The sequence below is a fragment of the Triticum urartu genome, chromosome 6A (genome assembly GCF_056163025.1).
Source record: "Triticum urartu cultivar PI428250 chromosome 6A, HENAU_Tu73, whole genome shotgun sequence".
In the NCBI taxonomy this organism is placed as follows: domain Eukaryota; kingdom Viridiplantae; phylum Streptophyta; class Magnoliopsida; order Poales; family Poaceae; genus Triticum; species Triticum urartu.
The window spans coordinates 327,166,081-327,172,779 of record NC_141878.1 but is presented as its reverse complement, the minus strand read 5'-3'; positions in this window follow the sequence as shown (position 1 = coordinate 327,172,779).

Here is a 6,699-nt window from a genome sequence, read left to right as displayed (position 1 = left end):
TCATATTCGGCTACGTTATTGGAGCCTGTGTATAATATTTGGAGCATGTACTAGACTACGTCTCTAGTGGGGAACATTAAAATGACACACGCTCCTAATCCTGCCAGCATTTTGGAACCATCGAAATACATAACCCAGTTGGAATATGTGACGTACTCTTTAGGGAGTTCGGCCTCTGTCCATTCGGCGACGAAGTCCGCCGGTACTTGGGATTTGATGGCTCGACGTGGTTTGTATGTTATGTCGAATGGAAGGAGCTCAATGGCCCATTTGGCTATCCAGCCCATAGCATCGCGGTTGTTTATTATATCATTGAGTGGTACTTCGGAAGCCACCGTGATAGAACATTCTTGGAAGTAGTGTCATAGCTTCCGGATGCCATGAAGACCGCGTATGCAATCTTTTGATAATGAGGGTACCGGGATTTGCATGGTGTGAGGACAGTGGATACGTAATATACCGGCTTCTGAAGTGGAAATTTGTGTCCGTCATGCTCTCGCTCAACGACGAGCGCGGCGCTCACCACCTGGTGGGTTGCTGATATGTATAATAACATGGGTTCGCCAACGTTCGGCGCGGACAGGATTGGGTTGCTCGCAAGAAGGGTTTTTATTTCTTCCAATCCGGCTGTTGCTACATCCGTCCACTTGAAGTGATTGCTGCGCCGGAGGAGGCGATACAGTGGCAATGCATTTTCTCCCAATCTGGAGATAAAGCGGCTTAGAGCTGCCACGCATCCTGCGAGTTTGTGGACCTATTTAAGGTCCGTTGGCGTAGCCAATTGTGACAAAGCTCGGATTTCGGCTGGATTTGCTTCAATTCCTCTATTGGAAATGATGAAGCCCAGCAGCTTTCCAGCAGGGACGCCGAAAACAGACTTTTTCGGATTGAGCTTGATGTTATATGCACAGAGGTTGTCGAATGTGAGACGTAAATTGTCTATTAGTGAATCGACATGCCTAGTTTTAATGACGACGTCGTCCACATATGCTTCAATTGTCTTGCCGATCTGATTCTCCAGGCATGTTTGAATCATGCGTTGGTAGGTGGCCCCGGCGTTTTTGAGCCCGAAGGGCATGGTGTTGAAGCAGAATGGCCCATGTGGGGTAATGAATGCCGTTGCGGCTTGATCAGACTCCTTCATTTTGATTTGATGGTATCCGGAATATGCATCGAGGAAGCACAGTGAGTCGTGTCCTGCGGTGGCATCAATAATCTGGTCGATGCGGGGGAGGGGGAAGGGATCCAAAGGGCAGGCCTTATTGAGGTCTTTGAAATTGACGCACAAGCGCCAGGATTTATCCTTCTTTGGCACCATCACCAATTTTGCTAGCCAGTCTGGGTGTTTTATTTCTCTAATGAATCCGGCCTCGATTAGCTTGGCTAGCTCCTCCCCCATAGCTTGACGTTTGGGTTCGGAAAAGCGCCGCAGTGTTTGCTTGACCGACTTATATCCCTTCAATATATTGAGGCTGTGTTCGGTCAATCTGCGTGGGATTCCTGGCATATCAGAAGGGTGCCAGGCGAATATATCCCAGTTCTCGTGCAGAAACTCTCGTAGCACGGCGTCGACCGTTGGGTCTAGTTGTGCCCCAATAGATGTTGTCTTCTTGGGTCCGTTGGATGGACTTGGAATTTGACTATTTCTTCTGCTGGTTTGAAGGAGGTGAATTTGGGTCGTTTGTCCAGGATTACATCGTCCCTATCCACCATGGAGCGTAATGCGGTTAATTCTTCAACCACGAGGGCTTTAGATAATGCCTCAAGGGCTAGGGATGCGGTTTTATTTTCGGCGCGGAGTGCTATGTCCGGATCACTAGCGAGAGTGATTATGCCGTTGGGCCTAGGCATCTTGAGCTTCATATACCCATAGTGAGGTATAGCCTGGAAGCATATAAATGCATCTCGCCCTAATAGGGCGTGATATCCACTGTTGACAGGGGCCACTTGGAAGGTTAATTCTTCGGTCTGATAGTTCTCCAGTGTGCCGAATACCACTTCGAGCGAGATTTTCCCGCACATCGCGCCTCCCAACTAGGAATAATTACTCAGACGGTCGTGCCACTTTGCTTGATGCGGCTCCTGTCTATTTCCATTTTACTGAGTGTATCCTCGTAAATGAGGTTTAGTCTGCTACCGCCATCCATGAGAACCTTGGTGAGCCGAAAGTCGTCCACGATCGGACTGAGGACCAAGGCGGCTGGTACCCGGATTGTCCTGAATTTTGGTTCGTCATCGGCATTGAAAGTTATGGTCGTGTCGTTGTCAGGACCCCGATCCTAAGTCACGCTGATCTAGCATGTAACACATCATATCACTTTGCGGCCTCACACACGATATTCCCACGGGTGCCACCTTACCTGCCCTGGGACCGTTTGCGCCTTTTGGCTCATGTATATGATAGTGTCACTAGCATCCATATGACAAAGAACCCGGGCCAACATGACTAGTCGTGAACCCAAAGTGGCACTAACTTACAAGGACAAGCATACATGAACCGGCATCAAACGTGTCGGTCATCAGCATGTGAATCTGGGCTGTAGCAACTGGGCTAACCGGACTCCAGGAACCCGGGTTGTAGCAGGCTAGAAGGACTCCGGAAGTCACCGCGTGACATTTCCATGAAAGGACAGACACAGGAACAAAGTGGGACACATGCTGGCCAGTCTAGGTGTTCCAGACCAGTAGTAACTGGGCTAGCAGGACTCCGGTAAACCGGGCTGTAGCAGACTACCATGGCTCAGTGGAAGCACTAGACTACATTTCCCCATAAGAGAGGCTACCAAGGATAAACAACTAGGTTGTCAGATCCCACACATGCCAAGCATTTCAATCATACACACGATATGCCCGATATGTGTAAATACAACATGGCATCACAACAAAACTCTACAACTCAAAGTATTTATTCATTAGGCTCCGAAGAGCCAGATATTACAAACATGGGTCTCATGACCCAACATACAGAGCATACAAGCAACAAGCACATGTGGAAGCTTAACTTGTCTGAGTACATACAACTACAAATGAAAAAGGCTGAGAAGCCTGACTATCTACAAGATCCTGCCGAGGGCACAAGATCATAGCTGAGGTAACAAGCTAAATGTCAAAGTCCACGCGGAACTACAAGTGAGACTGAAGTCTCTCTGCGAAAACATAAATTAAGCAAACATGAGTACAAATGTACCCAACAAGACTTGCATCAGAACTAACTACATATGCATCGGTATCAACAAAGGGGGTGGTGGAGTTTAACTCCAGCAAGCCAGCTTTGACTCGGTGGCTATCCTAAACTACGACTGCAAGTAACTCTTTTGAGGTGGCACACATGAGTCCACATATTCACCATAACAATACACCACTATGGACCCGCTCCCGTCTCCCTACGAGAAGGCCATCCATAGCACTCACGCTTATCTAGCAATTTTAGAGTATCCACTTCAAGTTATCTAGGCAACCCAGAAGTCCTTTATCGCGGACGCGGCTATTTGAATAGATAATTTATAACCCTGCAGGGGTGTACTTCTTCACACATGTTTCCACCACTTAGCGTCTGCACACGACATGTGCTCGGCAGACTTCAAGCGAAAGCCAACGTGGGTGTAGACCACGACCTGACTGACCACACAAGTCTCTAGTCCAGGTTTATCGCCTATTCGGGTTCCATCCGCGAGGAGATCTAGCCGGGATTTCACTCACAGCCCCAAACGATTTGTGCAGGGTTCCTGAGACACCAAACGGGCGCCCGGTACACCGGGCCATGGTGTATCTACCACATCATAGCCCACCCCTAGGGTCAGTGCTATGCACAGCCTCCAATACATTTCCTACAAACACCAGAAACTAGTTGCAACTCCTGGACAAAGGACAGGGGCGGTTAATAAGTCGAGCGGGGTCATATTTTAGGGCCCAACGTGTGGTAGTAGCTGTTCATGGATCACAAACACAGAACTCAGTTCCTGAGGATGGTTTCAATGAGACAACCCACCATGTACTCTTACATGGCCTCTCACCGCTACCTTTACCAAATCGTGTTCACACACTTAGCTCACACACGGTAGGACATGTTCATCACCATTCCAATTCATCCCCGATGAATCAGACCTGACTCAACTCTAAGCAATCGCAGGCATGACAAACAAGCATGAATGAGTAGGCACATCAGGGCTCAAACAACTCCTACTCATGCTAGTGGGTTTCATCTATTTACTATGGCAATGACAGGTCATGCAGAGGAAAAGGGGTTCAACTACCGCAGCATGTAAAAGTTGAATCGTTGTTGTCCTAATGCAGTAAAAGAGAGCAGGAGCGAGAGAGTGGGATTGTATCGGAATGAACAAGGGGGTTTTGCTTGCCTGGCACTTCTGAAGATAATATAGCTCTTCATCGGTGTCATCGAACTCATCGTCGGAACGTCGTCTACTCAAAGGAAACAATTACCAACAACAGAGAAGAAACACAATCAATGCAATGCAACAATATGATGCATGCTCATGACATGGCAATATGCTGTTGATTGAACTAATTCAACTAGCAACCATATTAAATGAAGTTGGGTTGAACCCTAGGTTCAAATTCAACTCCATATGTTAATATTCAAATGCCATTCACTTAGTTTGTCTTAAACAGTGAGGTTAACTTTCTCAAACATGCATGAATATGGCATAAACAGATTCTTCATATTTTTCTGATAATTTTTCATATATAAATCTTTTCAAACTGAGTTATAGATTATTTTCTATGATTTTTAGATGTTTTGGACATTTTCTGAAATTTATAAATCATTTCTGATTTATTTTAAATTCTAGAAAATGTTTACTGCATCAGCATTAAGTCATGCTGACCTCAGCAGGTCAACAGGGCCGGTCCAGGTCAAACTGACTAGTGGGACCCGCGTGTTAGTGTAACAGTGTCAACAACAAAGGCTGACCAGTGGGGCCCGGTCAAAGCTGAGGTGGCAAGGTCAAACTGACCTGTGGGGTCACGGGTGAGGGAGTCCTGGATTAGGGGGTCCTCGGACTGTTGGACTATATACTTTGGCTGGACTGTTGGACTATGAAGATACAAGATTGAAGACTTCGTCCCGTGTCCGGGTGGGACTCTCCTTTGCGTGGAAGGCAAGCTTGGCAATTCGGATATGTAGATCTCCTCCCTTGTAACCGACTCTGTGTAACCCTAGCCCCCTCCGGTGTCTATATAAATCGGAGGGTTTAGTCCGTAGGACAACAACAATCATAATCATAGGCTAGCTTCTAGGGTTTAGCCTCTACGATCTCGTGGTAGATCAACTCTTGTAATACTCATATCATCAAGATCAATCAAGCAGGAAGTAGGGTATTACCTCCATCGAGAGGGCCCGAACCTGGGTAAACAGTGTGTCCCCTGCCTCCTGTTACCATCCACCTTAGACGCACAGTTCGTGACCCCCTACCCGAGATCCACCGGTTTTGACACCGACATTGGTGCTTTCATTGAGAGTTCCACTGCGCTGCCACGATAAGGCTTGATGGCCCGTCTTATTGTCAAGGACAACATTACCTTGGGGGGAGCCCTGGCTGTAGGCCAAATTCTCTGACTAGGCGGCTTCGTCATGACCGCCCGTTCGGCCATCGCGTAGACGATGACTTCTCGGGTCATCAAAAACAGCCTCCACGTCGGCTCGGGATTCGCCGAGCAGATAGATCCAATAGAGCTCTCTTCCCTGAACGAGCTCTTGGATCGCATCGCCTCCCTGGGAGTCACAACGGACTATGATCGGATCGGGCTTAAACCCGACCAAAGGGAGATTAACTCTCCGCCGGTCACCCATCAGATAGCGGTGGTGGAGCAATGTAGGAATTCTTCCTCTATTTTGAGGATAAACTATGTCTGGATTCCCAAGCTCTCCGAGCCGGATACCCGTCCACGGGAGGACATGGCCCAAGCTTCGAACCTAGAATCAGATAGCGGACCAGAACTATTGGGCAACATCCTGGAGTCTGAACTGCCAAGCTCGGAAACTCCTCCGCCCCTGGGTCTCATATCGGGTCAGGGTTTGGACCTAAATCTACCCACCCACCCAGACTCAAGTGATCTTTTCCACATTAGACAAGAGCCCCAAGAGATAGTACATCACTATTGGGCCAGATTCCTCCTTGTAATGAGCAAGGTCAAGGACTGTCGCGAGGAAGACGCAATTTCATTCTTTTGCAAAAATTGCACGGACAAGGGAATCCTCAACACCATAAGCCACCGTGACATAGCACACTTTGCTGACTTAGAGGCCATAGGGTGGAAGTATTGTGCGATGGAAAGCGCCTGCAAAACCCAAACCAAATTCTAGGTCCCTCTGGCTCTCACTAACCCCCCCCCCCCCCCCCCGTCTGAACTAAAAGGGTGTACTCTCGTAAGTCACCCGATCAAATTACAAAGAAACAAAAGCCCACTACAGGGCGTAAAACTATATTGGAGGGATGGCTCAATGGGCCATGCAAAATTCAAAGTATGACAGATACCATGCCAACACACAGCCTTACAGCATGTTGGATACTCCGGCAGGTGGCCAAGAGCGGCGAGGATATCCTCATCAACAATACAACAGAGTACCATCCCACAGAAAATAACAATACAATATTTACAGTCTTCGAGACCTTCGCCTCAAATAATAGGTGCAAGCGAATACTCTGCAGCCTTGCCGAAGTCTACCACGTTGCGGCAACA